The sequence below is a fragment of the Canis aureus genome, chromosome 28 (assembly GCF_053574225.1).
Source record: "Canis aureus isolate CA01 chromosome 28, VMU_Caureus_v.1.0, whole genome shotgun sequence".
Classification (NCBI taxonomy): domain Eukaryota; kingdom Metazoa; phylum Chordata; class Mammalia; order Carnivora; family Canidae; genus Canis; species Canis aureus.
The window spans coordinates 10,661,505-10,683,547 of NC_135638.1; the positions used below are offsets into that span (position 1 = coordinate 10,661,505).

A 22,043-nucleotide genomic window follows, 5' to 3' on the forward strand; every position below is an offset into this window, starting at 1 on the left:
TTAAGGTTTTAACTCAAACATTTAAATTAAATTATTGACGTTATTAACAATAATTACGCAGATATAACTTGAGGAATAGCAAGTGCTATGACCTGAGAAGCTTTTGCCAAGCAACCAAAGATCATTTCATAGAAAAGAAACTTGAAAATAATGATTATATTAGCACTCGGGGGTTTAGGAATCTATACATTACATGTATTTATAATAGATATGCCTTGGTCGGGGGGGTTGGAATTTAGAACCCACCCTTCCCAGTGGAACCTCTCTTTGTGTCCTTGGGTGTACTGACAGCTGTAATCTAAATGGGTACAGCAAACATTGAAGTAATTTAGAAACCTTTTGTTTTAGTAATGATACTGTTTTTCTAAGGTTCATGTACTTCACGGAAGTTCTACAACCAGGTTCTTGTAGAAACCACTGACTTAGAGTTGTAGTAGATTGTTTAAGCTGCGTACTAAACCTTAACTCTACAAAACTTTTCTTGAGAGTTTAAGCAGTTATTATTCTTTTCTGGAAGAAGGTAGTATGTAAATTCATACGGACACTGACTGCCTATTTGTACAAAAGCCCATCCGCTAACCACTAAACACGATCTGATTTTCCTTTACTTTTCTCTTTTTATTTTTCTTAAAAAAATTTTTTTTCCAATATGATAGTAGGGAAAGGGTTTTTTTTGTTTTTTTTTTTTTTTTTGGGAAAGGGGTTTTGAAAGTTGATGTAGTTCGGAAGTAAGAGTTAAGAGGTGAGAAAGAATCTGTAACCGTTCTCCAGGATGAGTTAAATTATGTAAAGTTGGAGCACCTGCGTGGCTCAGTAGGCTACGCATCTGCCTTCGGCTCAAGTCACAATCTCAGGGTTCAGGGATCGAGCCCCAATTTGGGCTCCCTACTCAGTGGGGAGTCTGCTTCTCCCTCTCTGCCCTTCTCCCCTCTCATGCTCTCTCTCTCTCACTCTCTCAGATAAATCAAGTCTCCAAAAAGTTATGTAAAATCAGTTTAATAAGAGTATAGAAAGAGAATAATAGTTGATCTTAAAAAAAATTCCACGAAATATTACCAAGTATCTTAAAGTGGAACTTTATAAGATGGTTCTACTTAAAAAGGAAATGTGCTTATATGTATATTCAATAATATTTTTGAAACAGCTATTAGCTACCAGGCACTGTGAAGAAGACTGAAAATATAGGAGCACACAAGGAAATAAGTGGCTTCTGCTTCTACTGCAGAAGTGGCTTTTGCCTCTATTGATCTTACAGGAATTTATGCTGTCATTCTTCAAGGGCAGGTATCAGAGAGATGTGGTTTTACTGAGGTCAGGAGATGCCATGTGCACCACATGCAGGGCCTCCTCTTTACCACCTAAAATATGTAAATGTCAGAAAAAGAAAACAAAAAAAGGAAAGAAGGGAAGAGATATCTGACTGTGGTCCCCCTGCTTTTACTAAAGCGAGCTCACTCTGATTTTACAGCCATCTGCAGAAATAAGAAGTCGAATTAAATGGCATCTAAATGGCATTCCAGATTTACACTTCTAAGAATCTACAAACATTCTATAGGTAAGTTAAGCAACCTATTCCTGAGGAAGATCAAAGAGGTAGCACTGGAGTCTACCTGGAAAGATGGGGGAGATGGGAAGAGTAGGGACCACTCCTCATGTGCCAGAGTCCCTCCCTATGTGTCTTCGAGATTCTGCAAAGCAACCTCAAGCCAGGGAAGACCCAGACTGCCTGGTGGCCTTTGTGATTTTATTGGCATAAGTTTAGCACAAAATTTGAGAGTAGAAAGACTTCTACTCTGTTCTTGTAAGATTAAATCTGATACCACCATCACTACCTACACCGACAATGCTACTACTACTAACAGCAACTAAGAGTCTCTACTGTGTGTAGGCATGGAGAGAGTGCTTTAAATTTATTGTCTTTGAAAATTAACCCTAACAAATAATAATGCTTATTACCACTTCTATGTGGTTTTACAGATGAGGACACTGAGGCTTGACAACTTAATTAGCTTGCAAGAGCCTCAGAGCTGTGGAGCTGTAACTTGAAAGGGAAGACTCCTTGACTCAAGATCCTACACTAGGTCACCCAAAGACAGAAGTTGATTGGTAGGCCTCAAATTCTGGAACTATTATAGTAGGAATGGCAATCTTTATATACTGCATTTCTCGAATGTTCTGAAGCCAATTATTCTGAGTAAAAACTCAGAGGTTTTTGACCTTAGGTCATGATTTTTGGTCAGTTAGGAAAATACTTGAGAGGCAGTAAAACCTATCATGACATTAATGCTTTACTTGTGTAAGGCATTATACTTTTTTTTTTTAAAGGACTTGCTTTGTTGGGGTCAACCAGAATTCTGTAAGTAGTAAGAACAGAAAATACGAATATGTTAGGATGAAGTAAATGAAGCTCAGAGAAGTTAAGGAAGATCTCCAAGGAAAGAAGAATCTAAACTAGGTCAAGTAAATTCTATGTGCCAAGCACAGTAGGTGCATGAACCTGAGAAAATCTCATGTGAGGGATAAGCATGGAAATCCTTTATTTATAATGTATAGCTAAAATTAAGAAAATTTGATTTATAAAAGATGTTTAGTGGTCTCCCATGACAGCCAAGCTTGTATAAAGAACACTAGCTAGATCCAAGAACAAGGCAGACTTACATGTCACAGTGATTTCTGCTCCCAGCGTGGTGGGCCAGCTCCGTGGGCCTAGACTGGGCAGTGGCACAGGGCCTGTGCTCAGAAGGCCCTGTACTTGATTTAATGCTCTGCAGTTCAGGAATTATTAACCAGGTGTGCCTCACACTGGACACATACACATTCTGCACTGCACCCTGCCAGTTATGTATGTCGCTGGCTTTGACTAGAAGCATTGGCATTGCCCAACACGTTTGCAGAAATGCGTAGGCTCCGGCTCTTCCCAGACCTGAACCAGAATATGCATTGTAACAGGATCCCCAGGTGGCTGGTGTGCACAGTCTTGACAAGGCCTGGCACAGACCCCAAGTTCCCAGGCAGACTGCGACTGGTTCTGCATCTTCACTTTGCCTACTACTTTGTGAGTTTGGGCAGATCACATAACTTCTCTAAGTCCCAGAATCTTCAGTTGCAAGACAGAGATAATTATAGTTGCTAAATTAAATAATACAGCAAAATACCTGGCACAGTGACAGGTACATGGGAAGTTATGGTAAACCGTAGCTTAGTAGCGACATTGTTATTACATTATGGCCTCACCACTTCTACTTTGAGGCTTCTGTAATTATTGGCTAAGATATTCGGGGGCTTAAAATCTTGCCTAACTCGTTCTCCAATGCATTATTACCACTTTAACGAATACTGTTGGTCGAATATTATTTGTATTCATCAATGAGTCTCTTATCAGCTTTTTTTAGTAAAGTACATCCCTTTTTGACTTTGAGAGAGATCCCAAGCAACTTCCCTGTGTTTCTCAACAAAGCCTCCATTCTCTTTCTTAGCAGACCTCTGGAAACAAAACCTGCCCAGTGTAGCCTGCAACAAACCCACTTGAGTACAGCTAATTGTCTTCCACTAAGGCCAACTAACTCAGAATCTCTAAGGGTGCAGCCTTGGAAACTTGTTGTTAATTTTGGTTATGATGCTTTTTTGCTTACAGTTCGGTCAGGGAAAATGTGAGAAGCATGGTTAGTGCTTTGCCTAAGGGTAAAGCAGAGCTAAAAATGGGGGGAAAATGGACCCTGAGCTCAGAGACAGAAACAATATACAACTTGTCAGGAAGGAGAGTCCAGTGTAGGTCTGGAAGGTGGTTCAGAAGGGAGTGATGAATGGTGTAGGGCCTGGTGGCTCTGAGTGCTTGATGCCTCCTGCTCAGTGCAGGATGACCTGGTCTCATAAAAGCTCTCAGGAGGGGCAGGTGGACCTAAAATCTTCTGTGCCTTCTCCAGGGTGGATCTCGACTTTACCTCTCAGGCTTGTTTCTGACTTTTTTTTTTTTTTTTTTTTTTTGGTGGGGAGAGGGGAGAGAGGAGTCTAATTTTCGAGCCAGATGATCAAAGTTTGAACCTATGTCCATTTACCAATGAGCAACCTGTGACTGCAAGCAAAGTATTTCTCTTCTTTTGTCGTCAGTTTCTGATATGGAAAATGACTGAATGTTGCCTGTACTTTCTTCCATGCTCAACTTTCCACCATTTACCGAACGGGCAGTTCTCCCTTTTTGTTAATTCTGCGCAATTCAAGGGTCTTTCTGAGATGTCCTGTGGGAAACTTCATTTTTTTCTAAGATTTTATTTATTCATTCATGAGAGACACGGAGAGAAAGGCAGAGAGACACAGGCAGAGGGAGAAGCAGGCTCAGTGCAGGGAGCCTGATGTGGGACTCGATCCCATGATCCCTGGGATCATGCCCTGAGCCAAAGGCAGATGCTCCACCACTGAGCCACCAAGGCACCTGGAAACCTAATTTTTAAGAGTATTTGCATCTGTGATTCTTTTACACACCACAGTTAAGGAATCATTGATGATGATGTCTAGTGATTAAAATACAGTTCCATGGTTAAAAAAGAACAATTTAGAACCTTTTTGCATTACACTAGTTTCACATCTCTCTTTTGTATCTTTCCTAGACCTCTAAGGTAGTGTTTACTGGGGCCAGTTGCCAGCTATCTACATTGAACTGCCATCTACTCCAGTCGCTGTGTCTTACTTAACCTCTGTGCCTAATTTCCTCTTCAAAAATGGGGATAATGATAGTAGCTCATTCATGAGATTGTAAGATGCCAGAGTCAGTGTCTCTCACGTGGTGAGTACTCAGTGGAGTCTGTTATCATGATTATCATCATTAAAAGTCAAGAAAATACCACATGAGTTTTCTGCCAAAATTTTGGGATAACATTTAGAATCAATTACTTCTTGAAAGAATCAATACCAAGTCAGAAGTTCAAGGATATATATTTTTAAAGAATATCTTATGTTTCTGCTCTGTTTCCAACTAAGAGTTTACTATGCTAAAATTGATTTTTTTTTTAAAGGATTCATTTTCAGGTCTTATGGAAATAGAGGCTTTAGGGTTTCTGATCATAATTCTGCAAGACAAGCATAACTCTTCCCACTTAAAATCTTTTATATTGAAATTATGTGTTTACCAAGATATTTTATATTTTCCAGCATTTGATTAACTTCTTTACCTAAAGCAAATCATAAGCCCCTAATCTTTTCAAGAGCTTCCACACTCTGTGAACTTGGATCACAAATAAATACACTTTGCAACCACCTTCAAAGGAAAAAGTGAACAGAATCCATTCTGCACAGGGCATTTTATTACCATAACTCAATTACATTTACTGGAAAATACAAGCAATTTACATGCAGTGACATTTTTTTTTTCTTTGTATAGTGTCACTGTGGATTCATAAGCATACATCTTAAAGTGACATTAGCAATGCTGTTCTGAGCATATTGAACAAAAGTAGTCTTGCTCTTTTTATCCCTTGTTTATTCAGAGGACATTTAACTGATTTTTGCAGTTCTCCCCTTTACACCAAAAACCACACAAAGCCGTACTCCCAAGTAGCTGTACATTTTCTGAAAGTCTTTTATACTGTTGTAATAGAAAGAAAATGAGATACCTCAAAAATAAAAGAATCATATTCTCTCAAAAAGAAATACTGAAGCCTATTAATTGTTAGAGTTCCTGTTATGTTTCCTTCTGAAATACAGTAAAAAGTTGGATCTATTTTCTTCCCCAAGCAGGTTAACTCATAGATAAGCACTATATAGACTACTAGGAAATCCTACAAATGAGATATTTTGAAACAGGGACTACGCTTTTTTGCTATGATTTTGTGACATTGGTCATTCCAGTAATGGGATATGGCCAGGTATTCATGGCTTGGGTACTACATAGATAACCACATAGGCCATCTGTGGTGCTGTTTTTGGTAACAAGACCTTTGTTTTAAGTCTCACAAATTACACCAAAGCCAGAAACAATTAAATCATAAACACATGTGACTACTAGAAACAAACAAAAATTCCTCAAATGGAAATCATCTATGTGGCAACAAGACAAACCATGATCTGAGAGAAAAAAAATTCAGTGTCTGTTAGAAGTCAAGCTAAAAGTATTATTAGGAAAAGAGATTTTACTAGTAAGACACATGTACAAATTTTTTTTTTTAAATGGGAATGGTAGAGTGTGTGACTCTTGATTTTGGGGTTAGGAATATGAGCCCCACGTTGGGTATAGAAATTACTTAAAAATAAATAAACTTTAAAAATGGGGATAGTAAATTTATTGAAAAATAGAGACACATAATCAAAAACTTAGGGAAAACCATTCAAGGTCACAAACACAAATCTCATATTTTGTCTACTGGGATGATCGTACTTTGTGTTACTGGTGATATGAACCCACCACAGATGTGGCTCTAATAGTCAAGTTTTTAAACTATCCTCAACAGTGTAATAGATCTACAGCACAGAGAAAATATGGATAGGCTGAACCACTATGAAACAGAAAAACTATGTACTAATATTACTCAAAACAGCAATATAATATGTAAATACTTAACAGAATGTTTGGCCATATAATTATTGCATTAATCAAACATGATATGGATTCATTAGTTAATATAATCAATCACTCTTTTAGTTTGCAAATATTTGTTGAGTGCACACTGAGTCATGCATTAAACAAAGGATAGTGTGATGGAAATATTCAGACATATTCCCAAATTTCATGTAGTATGTATGTGTGTATGTATACCTGCACGTGTACAAATACACATACTTATGTATTTCTACCTAAGCCTCCCCATGCCCAATGCCTAATTATAATTGGTTGTGAGAGCTATGTATAAGGTGGCCACCTCTCATCAGTGCTTTCTCAGGGCTTTCCTGGTTTTAAAACACGAAGTCCTGCATTCTGAAAACCACCTCAGTCCCAGAAAAAGTAAGATGTGGTCACCCTTGGGAGAAAAAGTGTTGACAAAATGGGAAAAAAAATCATTTTTATTTTATTGTTACCTATAAAACCTATATTGTTTATTGTTACTTATAAAAATAGTCATTTACCTCTTTGATATATATAATAACTCCTAGGAAGTTCACGACATTTTCTACACATCAAACCATAAGATACTTACTAGAAAACCCTATGTGAATAAAATATTTCCAAAAAGGACTCAGTGGTATTTTCTTAAAATATCACTTTCCATATTCTGCAAGGTAGGGATAACCTGTGATAAAATAATACCATGAATGTGGGTATTAAAATCCAAATGTCTAAAAGAAATGGCACTCGGGTGGCAACAAGACATCCAGTACTCAGATATTAGTTTCTACTGCCATTCTCCATTGAAAAGAATAGCTCCTTGTAGAAACAGGTGATTCCAGGACTGGGGCAGGTAACAGACAATGTGAGCCTGGAGCATCTTGTGTCAGAGAGTAAGGAGATATTAAAACAAAAAAACACACACACACATGCACACACACACACACACGGACGCGCGCGCACACACACACCCAATGGGGGTATGTCAGAGTACTGGAACCAAATCAAAGAGTTCCCACTAGGCAAAGCTGGAACAATCTGAGTACAAAAACAATGTAGTATTGGATTACAACCCCCAGATAAAAATAAATATCCATGACTCAATACAAATAAATATACATGCCCAGTACTCCTCAAAACTAACAAGGTCATCAAAAATAAGGAAAGTCTAAGAAAATGTCACAGCTGAAAGGACCCTAAGGAGATAAGACAGTAAGACATCATGTGGTATCCTGGATGACATCCTGGAAGAAAAGGATATTTGGTAAAAACTAAGGAAATCTGAAGGAACCATGGATGGGTGAATAATAATGATACACATTGGTTCATTAACTAGAGCAAATGTATCCAATATTAATAAAAGGAGAAACTGTGCATGAGGGGGCTAGAGTTATACAGGTACTCTGAAGTGTCCCCATTTTTTTTAATAATAAATTGATTTTTTATTGGTGTCCAATTTGCCAACATACAGAATAACACCCAGTGCTCATCCCGTCAAGTGCCCCCCTCAGTGCCCGTCACCCATTCACCCCCACCCCCCGCCCTCCTCCCCTTCCACCACCCTAGTTCGTTTCCCAGAGTTAGGAGTCTTTATGTTCTGTCTCCCTTTCTGACATTTCCTACCCATTTCTTCTCCCTTCCCTTTTATTCCCTTCTCAATTTTTTCTATAAATCCAAAACTATTCCTGCAAAAAATAGTCTAATAAAAAAATCCAGTATTGAACCAGGCACCAGTTACAATGAATTTGCACCCCCTTCCCAATATTCTTAACATATGCATTCATACTTAATGGGCTCAAGGATTGGGATTTCAAGACATGGATGAGAAAGAGAAAGGAATTTTCATTTATCAAGTTCCTAATATAACACAGCATCAGTGATAGGAACTTTCACATTGACCTTTATGAACCCACCACATATTATTCCCATAATACTATGAAGTAGACAGATTCCCACTTTACAAATAAGGAAACTGAGGTTGAGAGCTTAAGTTGATTAAGGAGAAACTGTAAATTAAGATGCTGTTTAAACCTGAGGGGTGTGGCATCCAGCCCCTGACTCCTTCCACCACTCCACATCCCCAACAAATTGGGAGGGTTCTAGGACATCCAGTAGATCCTCCTAATTATATAGATCTCTTGAATGCATACAGTATGCAGTTAAGACTGACATAATTGGACATTTTTGCTAGCTTGAGGAAGAATGATAATAAGAAAGGTCCCTGGACTCTGAGCCAAGGTCCTGGTTTGAGGCTCCTCCTTTCACACACTGTGAAATTTGGGGTAATTTACCTCAACTGTCTGGACTTCCCATTCCACATCCATTTTAAAAAGGCCAGTTAGGTTGTACACTCCTTGGTCTTACGCAGCATTATACTCCCAGAACCCAATGACATGCCTGCCCCCTTGCAAGCTATCTCTGCTGAATTAAGCTGAACTGAGGAATCACGGCAGACCAGGGTCCATGGCCAGAGCCTTCCATAGACCTTTCAGAGGCAGCTTGGCAAACAGGTGTTAAAGTAGGTAGAATTTGGAAAATCTGTGTCATTCCTACAAAAATCTTGGGAACTTAGGAATTTAGGATATGCAAACTTTACTTCCCTTTAAGAACCTCCTAATAGTTTAACAGGATCATGCTCAACTAGAAAGAAACAGAAATAACCCCAGATGGAAATATGAAACAAATGCATAGAAAATGAAAGCCTGTAGCCCTGGGGGAAAGCAACATGACAGGTGGGAGAGAACTACAGGATTGGTCCAGCAGTTCCAGGGAGACTGGACTCAAGAGCCAGCAGGGTGGTCAGTAGCAAAGCCCTCTGAGGCACAGAAGTACTGACAAAACACCGATGCTAACTCAGCCTGACTGTAATGTTTGCAGGAGGAAGGGCAAGAAGGTAAAAGGAGGAACTGCTAGGGGTCTGGGCCCTTCTCTTCTCATCCTAGACATAGTCCTTCCTGCATGAGGGGCTCAGGTCTGCACAAGGAGGACACCTTGGCCCATAGGCCCAGGTTCCAGCCACCATCCCACAATCTTCACCAACATCTCTCCCTGGGCTACCCCTGCATGTCAGGGGTTCATCATGACCCTCAGGAGAATGACCCTAAAGGAGGGGCTGTTGGAGCCAGCTTGAGTAGGGAAGCTGGTGGAGAGGGGATTTTGGAGTCTTGCATATGAGATTGTGGTTTATGATGGTGCTACTCAATGTGTATTCATGGGTAGTTGCTGTATATAAACTTTTCCTAGAACTCAAGAAGATCTAAAATTGAGAGTAAAAGCTTAGGAATATTACAGCAATGTGACAGTAATTTTGGGTCTGTTGAGGCTAAGAATAAAAAACTTAGAAGCTTACAATTTATATATCTTTTAAAATAAATTTTGTGTCTGTATGAACTTATCTTTATAACATGTTATCAAATGATTTAACAGAATGAGGGGCAAAAAAACGAGCCCTTCCCTCTTCAGCACTCGAGAAACACCTGCTGAGAAGAAGGAGACAGGTTCTGAGTAGGTACACAGCTTGGGCCTACATATTCCTCATCAGGTGAGGACAGGTGGATCCCCCTATAGCTCAGGGTGAAACAGTTGCCCACGTTGACCAGATGGCCCTGCTTTTGCTTCCAGAGGATAGCAGAGCTTGCAGAGTGAAGGGGATAAGAGGATTCTGTCTGGTGTTGGGCTGCAGGCATGTAGAAACACATTTTTGAGAAAACTGTTGGAAATCTGACCTGATTTCAAATTTTAAAGATTTTATTTATTTGACAGAAAGAGAGAAAGCCAGCAAGTACAAGCAAGGGGAGCGGCAGGCAGAGGGGGAGGGAGAAGCAGACTACCCCCGGAGCCTGGGATCATGACCTGAGCTCAAGGCAGACGCTTAACCGACTGAGCCACCCAGGCACCCTGTGATTTCAAATTTTAAATGAATGTATGCTAGGGAAATATCCTTTGTAAATTAGAAAATTTCTTAGCATAAAGAAGGAGTATTATTGGCCAAAGTGTGTATTTATGAATTGGCTTCATCCAGAATCATACTAAGGAAAAAGGTTTCCAACTATAGGTCTTAAATATGATACCCCCAAAACACTAGTTCTGGATCTAGTAAGTGTCCAAAATTAATACAGCAAACATACAATACTGTATCTCTTAAAGAGATCTCTAGACCACTTTGGAGCAATGTGGATAGTTTGGTGGCTCGCCAATCTTCAACTGCTGGCAAATTTGACATTATTCAACTTTGATTTAGAAACTATATTAAAGATACATATTTTTACCATTTGTATGGGTTTTATGTTATGTGTATATATACATATAAAACTATATTTCCTTAAAATTGGTCTGTCACCAATGTTTCAGTCTTTCAGCATAAATTACTTCCATGCTTTTTACAAGGTGATTATCAAATGCTCATTAACTAGCTGTATATTTAAATTAAATAGGAATTAAACAGGCTTAGAAAGCTTGTTTCTTTTAAATACAAAAGAAGTTTTGTTAAAAAAAAACCAGAACCCTGTGTTTTTATTAACACACACAAAAAAGCATCACAGGAAGGTCTCAAAGTTATATGTGTTAGGGAAAAATGAAATAAAATGGTTAGTTTCTCTTAATATTTTGAGAAAAAAAGATCTTAAATTGTACCTTTATAAGCACTTTCATAAATCATTATATGGTTAGAGTACCTCATAGTTTCTAAAAACTGTTCAGATGTACTGGGTTTGTCTTACTTCCACAAGAACTGCATCAGATAGAGTAAAAAAACAGCCTGTTTTACATGTCTCAGAAACAGAAGAAAAATAGCCAGTAACCTGCCCAAACCACACCCAGGCCTGCTGACCTGCCAGTGTCCTCTCTTCACTCTTCTTGAACTGTCATTTTGCTAAATCAATACATTGCTGATTTGTCTTTACCTGGAACATAAGAGATGCATTCCTGCAATTTAAAAATCAGTTTGAGGATCTGAATTAATATTTAATTACTCTCCTTCCAAAATGGCCATTATAAACGTTCCCAAATTTAGTACTGAATTACCACAGTTCTTTTCTGTACTCTGGCCAGAGAGGGCCAAAGGAAATTAAGCAGTTGGGTCCATAAAACCGCAATGCATATTGCTTCTTTTTCATATTCTATTGTTTTTTTTAGGAGGAAGAAGAGGGAAGAAAAGAAGAACAGAAGAAAAATTAGCAAGATCTAATCTAATCTAGTTGACCATGATCCTGTTAAGAGAAATACTCTTTTAGTTTTATTAAATGAGTTTAAATTTTTAAAAAATCCATTATAGACCAACTAAAATGTAGCAGTCCTGTGTATGACACTTTAAATTACCATTATGCGCACGTGCACACACACATACACACACAAATATACTACTTCCAGAAAGATACCATTTTTTTTCAATTTAAATAAAATGTTTTTATCAAAATAAAATGTTGGTAAGTCATTAAAACAGTTAGAAGCAAAATCAGAACCCAATTCTGTGACTCCAAATCTTTCCACTATACCACACTGAGTTTTTTCCTCTATATATAATTATAGGCCTCAAACATATATATTATATATGGTATATTGTTAATGACTAGACATTTTTATAGTCTTCTTGCAAAAAAAATGCGTTATCATAAGACAGCATCTATTAACTGTACAAAACCATGGCCATGCAAAGTCAGGTCGGATAACATGTAGCAGCATATGAATTATGTGCGTGCAATGGAAAGACTCTTCTGTACAGAAAAGGTTAAAACATATTGGTACCTTCAAGGGAGAACTAAAACAGTATCCAATTAAATTATTCAGTACTTCATATTATTTTCTGTATACACAGAATGATACTAGGCTCTAAAGCTAGTTTTTAGTTAAAACAACATTAAAAAACACCTTCAGTCTTTCTCAATTTCAAGATTTTAGACACACAGGCAACTGAACACTACTTGTAAGGGCTTTTCTCAAGAGCAAGAGCAAGGTCACCAGTGCTTATGGCATGTTCCTGCTCAAAGAATTGAAGAATTTTTGCTGGCAATGATATATTCCAATTCTTGTGATTGAAACTTGTAAATTCTCCACCTTAGGTTAATTTTCAGAGAAAGCTCTGTGAAAGATAGAAAATATCAGCAGTATTTTAAAGCAGGGAAGGATATCTAATGTGTGTGTATGAGGGTGGAGGGGCATCATAGGAATAGGGCAGCACCCAAAACAACTGGGGGTGTTCAGCAACACAAAACAACGGAGAAGACGTAGGCCAATTAGTACGCAAAGCCTACTGAGATCTTAACAACAGGATGTGCTGATGAGTTATGAGGGGGTCAGGGACTAGTAGAATGGACATGTGAGGCCAGCTTGTATGGGGCTTATCCACAGACTAACTCCACAAAGAGCTCTAGCTATCTAAGCTTGGCTCTGGGAGATCTAACCTGGGAGTGGGGGCATTTCAATAGAAAGGTGGATGTCAACTGGCCACAGGCACCGTAGAGTTCAGTGTTTTAGAGCAGGTCAGAAACCAGCATAGTGTTCTTCCCCACTGGAGGCGTGGTGTGCTAGGTTACCGAGGCAGGACTTCATGTGGTTGGGCCAACAGCAGAGTGGACAAGAATAAGACCACCAGTTGAACTGAGCATTTATAGGTCTTGTCACTAGCACAGCAGAATCTAGGTTTGGACCAAAAGGACTAATAATGGATCCAATGTACCGAAAGATCCTGTGTCTACCAACATGAACCCAGCTACCCTGATTGGGATGATCTAAACAACTAACCTGAGTCCTGAAAGACTACAGATGTTAGAGGCTGATAGGACTGAGCAGCACGTTGGCCATGGCAACGTGCGGTGGAGCAGAGTCTACGGAAGAGGGAGCGCAGGGGTTAAGTGGAGTATGAGGATGATGATGGTGTTGGTTGTGGTGACAATACCCACCATCAAGAGCCGTCAAGCGGGTGAAATGCTAGTGTTTTGTGGCTTGCTTAGAAGAGTGCCCAGTTCCTGGTAAGCCATATCAATGTTTGTAAATAAAAGGAGTCAGAGACAAGACGGTCTTTGATTAGAACTCAGAGATACACATGCCTGAAGTTGTGTCGATGGTGAGAGGTATTGATTTAGTTCAAAGATAATATTCTTTTATTGGAAATAATTAAACGAAGCTTGTAAGGTAGGACTTTCTCCCTATTTAACATTCAGAGGGAAAAGAGAGAGAGAGAAAGAGAGCGAGCGAGCACTTTGGCTGCAAAGGTAAATGTTCTCCAAATCAATTTCTGAGACTTCCCTTGATTTACTTTATAATAAAAATTCACCTTTTCAAGGATAATGGGAGAGCTAGATCTTAGGAAGGTAATGGAACAAAAATTGTGTATGCAGGTAGAATGTTTGAAGAATCCAACGTCCCAGGATAGTTTTTGGAAAAACCGAATCTCCACCACATGGTGGCACCAAAGTGCTTTTGAAAGATCTACCTCTCTGCCTTCGTACATTTGTTGCATTTGCTGTTTTCCTTCATCTATCACATATAATAAGTAAAAGCTACACAGCATTCTTTATCCTCTAAAAGGGAACAGGAAACCTGACAGTTAAGTTTCTCTTGGAAACAAATCCCGACTGTGACACATCGATGGATTTCAAATTGATGTGAGGTTAAGGTAGAGAATAAGAATAGATGGAAAACAACCCTATTAAAACGTGCTACAATTTCAGAGACAATAACCTCTTAAAGAGTGTGTGTGTGTAAGTCTCACTGTATTTGCAATACATATGTAGAAATACCTTAAGTGCTTTGCAGACACTCAAATTAGAAGGATGTAGGAATTCTTGCAAGGAAATCCTATTACACCCCACCCCGCTGGCAGATGCAGTAAAATGGAATTATGTTTTTGGCACTAGGGGTACAGAGAACCCCGGTGTATTTCGCATCAATCTCACATCTGCCTGGAAGGCACTGGGATCTGCCTTACTGTGTGTGTGAACGTGTGTCCTTTATGTAGGTAGCGAAGGTTTTAAAGATAAAAGTGGCTGACAAAACAAAAAGGCAGCCAAAATGGAGAGTCTGTATTGACAGACAATAAGCCTCATGTTACTTGGTGTGTTTTCCCAACTTTCACAGCTTACAAGCAACCCAAAACAAAACATCTGAGGAAGCAGGACTCAGAAACTCATTATTCATCATTAGAGGTTGGAATAGATTAGTCTAAAGCCCTGCCATTGGGAGACAGGCACTCTGTATCATAAGACGAGGAAAATATCTGTCTTGTTTTGTGTCTTGTTTTTAATTGGTCAAAGAAAACTTTGGAAGGAAGAAGGAGGTACCTATTAGCCTTTTCATTCAAATCACTGGCTCCATAGAGGTACTGACCTCCACGTTCTGCTGTTGTAAAGATTAGGCAAATGAATAGAAAATGCCAGCTAGGCATAAATGTCACTTAAAAGAAAATAAAAACCTGAAAAAAAAATAAAAACCTGGGAAAGAGGGTCTTGGTGCCACGGTGAGGTTTTCCTTAATGTAGGCTCAGGGCAAGAAGCATTTCTCACAAAGTGACATTTTAGCAGAGACCCAAATGGGAGGACAATGAGCCACACAGATACTGGGTTTAATCAAATCGTCATAACCAGAACGTAGCCTGTTTAAGTGTGAATATCCAAATATGCCAGAGCTTACCTGACACTTGGTATTTAAGTCACTTCTTATTTAAGTCTAGTTTTTAATTGAAGCCTCACTTGCTCTGCAGGCAGCCAAGCTCAGGGTCACATCCCAGCCCCATGACTTCTTCTGGTGCCTATTTGGGAGGGGGGGGAGGAGTGGCTTAATGGTTCACACCTGTGTTCCCTCTGCCCCAGAGTGGACAGAATGACAGCTGGTGCCTCACAGCGTGATGATCCTGAAGCAGGTGAAATATCACACCAACAGCCCAGTCCTCTCTGCTCTCACATTCTCTTCCCAATGCTTATATTTTCTCAACCATCATACGGTAGCAGGAGTATAATGTCCTAATTCTTCAATCACTTGTCCACCATTTGTCCAACAAGCATTTATTAGGTTCTTTTTTAAAAAAAAAGATTTTATTTATTTATTCATGAAAGACGCACTGAGAAAGAGGCAGAGACATAGGCAGAGGGAGAAGCAGGCTCCATGCAGGGAGCCCGACATGGGACTCGATCCAGGGACTCCAGGATCATGCCCTGAGCTGAAGGCAGATGCTCAACTGCTGAGCCACCCAGGGATCCCTGTTTATTAGGTTCTTTTTTTTTTAATTGGAGTTCAATTTGCCAACATATAGCATAACACCCAGTGCTCATCGCGCCAAGTGCCCCCCTCAGTGCCCATCACCCAGTCATCCCAACCCCTTGGCCCACCTCCCCTTCTACTGCTTATTAGGTTCTAATGGAATACTAGGCTCCCTGCTAGACCATTGCTGTTTTAAAGGTGAAGAAGGCCCAGTGTAAGCCCTTTTAAGGCACTTAGTCTGATGGGGGAAACAAATAAGTAGTTACATTAGAATGGGATAACTGCTATGGAAGTCATTCACGGTGTCAGATGAGAAGATAGAGAAGGCTACTTAATCCCTCCACCCAAAGGAATTTGAAAGAAGATGAGAATTTAACCTGACAAAGGTAAAAGAAGCTTTTTTTGGGGTAATCATCACCGCCACCATCACCATCATCACTACATAAAAAGAAGAAGTAATAGAAAGTGTATATTTTTGGGGGGGAAATGATAAAACAGTTCCTTTTAACACTCTTCCTCCTACCATTCCTCCTCCCAGATTGGTTTTCTGACAATTTCTAAGACCTGCTAGACTCTATCTCATTGGAACATTTATAATTTCTGTTCTTTATGCCTGGATAGCCTTACCCTCAACACTTCATGTGGCTGAGTCCTTCTTTCTTTTAAGTCCCAACTTAAACATTATCACTCCAGTGAGACCTTCTCAGACCATACGGTACAAACCACTCTCCCTCATCATTGTTCTCCGTGACAGAAATCTGTTTCTTTTAATTTACTGATTGCGAGCTGATGTCATTTTGTTGACTTTTTAAATTCTCTGTCTCCCCCACTCAACTGTACATGTAATGGCGATCAAGAAAAGTGTCATCCCAGCAGTTACTGGTTCTCACATGTTTCATGTGCTTTGTAACTTTAGTAGATAAATGGAAATGAGTGCAAGAATCAGAAAAACTGAAGAACAGATTAAATAAGCAGAGGTGAGAAAATGCCACGTTAAACGTTTACACCATATCCTAAAGGCTCTGCAAAGTCCTTCAAGGATCTCAGTAGACAAATGGCACCCGCGCATTTTTATTACAGAAAACCACCCTGCTGACAGTGTATGGGAATTGATCGGAATGAGTGAAGACTAAGAGCCTGCTGCAGTAATGCAGGTGAGAGATACTACAAAATCTTAGGCTAAGTTAGCGGCAGTAAGGATGGAATAAATAGATTCAAAGGTTATTGCAAATGGAGAAAATTTGATGTGCAGTTGATATACAGAGATTGTGAAGAAAAAGTCTAAAAGGACTTCAGATTTCTGACTTGGGCAACTGAGTATATAAGAAAATAAGGTTTGTAATAAGGAAAGATGAGAAGTGGGTATTGGGTGTTTTGAACTTAAATATATTTCAGTCTGGAGCTTTGTGGAAAGGTCTGGGATATAGATGGGGAGGGCATTAGGGCACATTTATGGCAACAATACATGGCTATTTGACAACAAGAGGTGGATGAGCTCACTTAGAGAAAGAGTATGCAGTGAGAAAATCAGAAGGAAAGATAAAACCTTAGGGGTGACATCGGCATGAGAGCTGAGAAACACGTCTCTTGTTTTTGTCTCACCTCAGTCACAGTTCGGCATCCATCCATAGACAAAGGTGTCTGTGGGAGCTGGGGGATGCATCTGATAATAGGCAGAGAGACCACAGTCCCAGGGTGGACCCTGCAGGAGCCTATGATCTGGTTTGAGCCCCTCTTGATCATGGTCTGGGAGCCCCTGGGAAACACTGTCTTAAACAATCAATCACTCATGGATGAGAGAGCCTTTGTGGAAGTCCAGTTTCCAGAGAAGCTCCAGCGTACCACTGAACCAAAAAATATGATTTTGGAAGCTTTGGAGAAGGTAATCACTTTACCCACATCTCCCTCCCCACCTCCCTTCCTGCCTCAAGGTGGCATAACTCAGGGCCAAGAGAGGTATTCTCAGCCCGTGATTCCCCTCACGGTGGTGGTGGTGGTGGGGTCACTCAACATCACTAATCATGAGGGAAATGACCATCAAAACCATACATCATCTCAGTGGGAGTGGGAAGGAGAGGTTACTGTTTAATGGGTACATGGTTTCAATACTGTAGGAATAAAAAGTTCTAGACATGGATGGTGGTGATGGTTACAAAACATGATGAGTAGTGGGGGGGAGGGCAGTGAGAGCATGTCAGTGAGCCCCCAGCCTCCCCAGCTGTGTGCAATGTTGCCTAAGAGGCTCATTTTTCTCTGGTCTTATCCAGAGTAAAAACTGCATGGCTAGGGCAGGAAGGGGCCAGGAGAGGGGACACAAAACTCTCAGCGAGCATTCAAGCAAGGTGGATCCGATACACTGCATCAGGGACTCCGTCAAGAGCCTAACCACAGGCCACTGGGCACTCCTCGCATGCCACAGCCACCCCCAACTGGCCCACAGGCACCCCTACCCCTCCATGTACCTTCCTCACAGGATCCTCAAACTCTGCAGCCAGATCCCTGTGCACACTTCTGACGGCAGAGGGAGCTTTGACCCTGATGGTTAGTGAGCACCCGTGAAACACAGAGCCTGAATCTGTGAAGCCAGTGAGAGACCACAATCTTGAGCTTTAGTGCCACCTCTCAGCACTAAAGCTCCCAGCACCCAGCTTGGTGTATTCATCACAGGATTGAGAAAAGGCATACAGCTTAAGAATTCTTCCCAAGAGGGGGTAAGAACTGTGGAGGAGGTGTATCCACAGAAGGTCAGAGAAGGCCTCCGAAGCCCTACTCCTGGGGCTGCTGGAAGGGGTTTCTGTCCCACGGGCAGTTCGTGCAGACCCGAAGAGGTATCTGCATCATATGCAAAGACAACAATGCAAAACAAGGAACAGAAGTCAAGGAAACATGACACTACCAAAGGATCACAATCATCTTCCAACAAGTGCTCCCCAAAACCTGGAGATCTAACACATACCTGATGAAGAATTCAAAGTAGCTGTTTGAAGGAGACCTCATAAACTGTCAGAAAGTACAGGAAGGCAAGTCAATGAAGTCAGAAAAACAATACTTGTACAAAATGAGGAGTTTAACAAAGAGATAGAAGTCATTAAAAAAAAAATCAGACAGAAACTCTGGAGCTGAAGAATGCAATGAAAGAAATAAACATGCAAGGGAGAGTAGCAATAGCAGAGCAGATGAAGCAGAGAATGAATCTGTGAAGTGAAATCAGGACCTTTGAAATTATCCAGTCAGATGAGAACAAAGAATGAAGAAGAGTAAAGAGACTGTATGATCCATAAGATGCCTTCAAAGGAAACTCATGTGTAAGTTATTGGAGTTCCAGAGGAGAAGAGAAAAAGAAAGGGACAGAAGGCTGATTTAAAGAAATAATGACTGAGAACATTCCAAATCTGGGGAGAAATTTGGAAATCTTTCAAAAAAATGGTGCAGGGAGAACTGGATTAATCACATGCAGAAGAACGAAACTGGACCCTTTTCTTACACCATTCACAAAAAATTAACCTTCGATGTATTAAAGACTTAAACATGAGACCCAAAACCCATAAAATTCCAGGAAGAAAATATAGGGGAAAAAGCTCCTTGATATTGGTGTTGTGGGGATAGAATTATTTGGACACCAAAGCACAAGCAATAAAATCAACAAGAGCAAAATTTAGAAAGTGGGAGTGCATCAAACTACTAGGTTTCTGCACAGCAAAAGAGACAATCAAAATGAAAAGGCAACCTATGGAGTGGGAGAAAATATTTGCCAATCATATATCTGATGAGTGGTTAACATCCGAAATACATAAAGCATTTATATGACTCAGGGCCCCTGGATGGCTCAGCCAGTTAAGCATCTGCCTTCAGCTCAGGTCACGATCTCAGGGTCCTGGGATGAGCCCCTGCATGGAGCTCCCTGCTCAGTGGGGAGTCTGCTTCTCCCTCTCCCTCTGCCTACCACTCTGGCTGCTTGTGCTCTCTCTTGCTCTCTGTCAAATAAATAAATAAAATCTTAAAAAAAAGAATTCACACAACTCAATAGCAAAACCACAAACAATTCAATAGAAGAATGAGGAGAGGCATTAAATAGACTTTTTCCCCCAAAAAAAGACATACAAATGGCCAGCAAGTGATGTTTATCACCGTCAGGAAAATGCAAACAAAAACCACAATGAGGTATCACCTCACATCTGTCAGAATGGCTGTCATCCAAAAGACAAGGATAACTAGTGCTACTGAGGATGTGACAAAAAAGGGAACTCTCAAGCGGACTATCGATGGGAAGGTACATGGAAAATGGTATGGAGGTTCCTCAAAAAATTAGGAATAGAACTACCATTTGATTCAGAAATCCTACTTCTGGGTAAATATTAAAAGGCAACAAAATCACTATCTTGAAGAGATATGGGCACCCCCATGCTTACTGCAGCATTAGTCAAGATAGGGAAGCAACATAAGTGTCCATCAGTGGATAAAAAGGGTAAAAGAATGGAATATTGTATATATTATAGATACTGTATGCTATCATTTACATGAGGAATCTACCAAAGCCATACTCCTAGCAACAAGGAGTAGAACGGTGGTTGCCACGTTGCTTCCACCAACAGGACATTATTATTCTCACTTAACAGTAAATGCGGAGCAGGTCAGGTCCTCAACTTCTCTGAGCCATGGTCAATGGAATTCTGTTGGCTTTTTGTTTGTTTGTTTTTCTCATGTTGCAAGGTGGAGCAGCAGCTTCAGCCACTGCATCTGTGTCATGCAGGGCCACCGAGCAGAATCGGCCTCATCTGACTTAAAATCCTCTTGGTAGACTGACGTCTGCTCAGAAACTGTCTGGAAATCACTGTTTCAGGAAGGCTGAGAAGTGGGTGTTCAGTTTTTACATTTTCTCTAATGGAAGTATTCATTGGCCGGGGCATCGAACTCATTTTTGGTTTTCCTCTTTTCTGTCTTTGCTTTCTGTAGGCAACGTAGTTTATTGGTAAATACCATATGTGTAGGGATAGGACAAACAGGTCCCACTCCTAACTACCCGTCAGACCGTGGGTCACAATTTCTCTGCATCTTCAATTTCCTTCCCAAGGATATAACTTGTCATAAGATTACATTTAGAAAATACAGAATGCACTTTAGTGAAGTGATAATATACAATACAGAGATCTAAGTGGTATCAATATTATAGGATCAAATATATGAAATGCATTTATCTTATTCTCTGAATAAGTGCTCTCTCTCTGTCAAAGAGACAGAGAGAGCTCTGTCTTAGCTCTGCCACACTCTAGTATGGAACCTTCTGGAGGGAAGGAACCGCATTACAGACATCTTTGCATATTTACGATTTTCTATGACCTTGCTGTATACATTATAGGACCTCACTAAATGCTTCCTGAACCCGTTGCTGAGTTTAAGTTCTTAATAACCGGCAGTACCAGGATGCAAATTGTTGCACAGTACCACAGATAACACTAAAAATAACACCTTTCTCAATATAAACGGGCATTTCAACAGGCTCTGCTTGATGTTTATTTCTAATACCATGTTGTCAGTTTGTTCAGGATGGCAGAAGCATGTTCATTCCAACAACGAGGTTTTGCATAAAAAACAAAGATTATGAAAGTAATTTTTTTTTCAAATTCCCTCCTCATTCCCTCTCAGACATATCCAAATCAACTTGGCATAGGTCTGCTCCAACAGATGGGCTGTGCACGGAGCCCCAAAGGCCTGCAAATTCAGACTGTGAGATCTGAAAGGAAAGCAAATGTCAGAGATGAGGATCCTCCTAGGAAAACATTTTGCCTCAAATACCAACCTCTCTTTACCTATTAACTTCTTAAAGAGCAGACCTTTCTACACAGTGTGCAAAAGCCAGAGTGTGTGCTCAGCAGGCAAATAACAGGAAGTGGATGGTTATAAGATAAACTAAGTAAGTCAAGCCAAGAGAAAAAGTCTAGCAGAAACCAAAAATGTGGAAACATAAGCTCACAATCAGTCTATGATTTGTTCAAAAAAGAGCCAAATGCTTCAACTCAGTCCCTGGAGAGTTGTTACTGTTTCACATAGGTTAAAAAAAAAAAAAAAAAAAAGTACTTGATACTTTTGATAAGTTTTTGATAAATTTGATAAATTGAGGATGAGCCCTACTTAAGGGACAGAGAGTAATTAAAGATTGCACTAGCTGTTTGGTTTTTAGAGGGGGAAAAAAAGGAAAATAATAAAGCCAATATTAAAGCAAATTAGTAACAGCAAGTTTTCAAATTAAAAGTTTCAGGAATAAATAGGTCAAATAATGATAGGACACACTGAAAATCCACAAGGATGTGTGCTTAGGATA

The 22,043-nt window shown here is 40.0% G+C and overlaps 1 protein-coding gene and 1 long non-coding RNA gene across 18 annotated transcripts in view; one reads left to right on the plus strand and one right to left on the minus strand.

Moving 5' to 3' along the window:
- The window catches only part of RALYL (RALY RNA binding protein like), a 707,896-nt gene that overhangs the window by 278,884 nt on the left and 406,969 nt on the right, over positions 1-22,043 (minus strand). The window lies entirely within an intron of this gene.
- LOC144300410 (uncharacterized) lies at positions 244-5,662 on the plus strand. Of its 2 annotated transcripts, XR_013367026.1 has the most exons (4): positions 244-323; positions 1,469-1,555; positions 1,978-2,106; positions 4,605-5,662. It is a non-coding gene; the product is annotated as an uncharacterized LOC144300410 (long non-coding RNA). The 2 variants fall into 2 exon arrangements; XR_013367025.1 differs by lacking the exon at positions 4,605-5,662 and having other exon boundaries at positions 245-323; positions 1,978-2,273.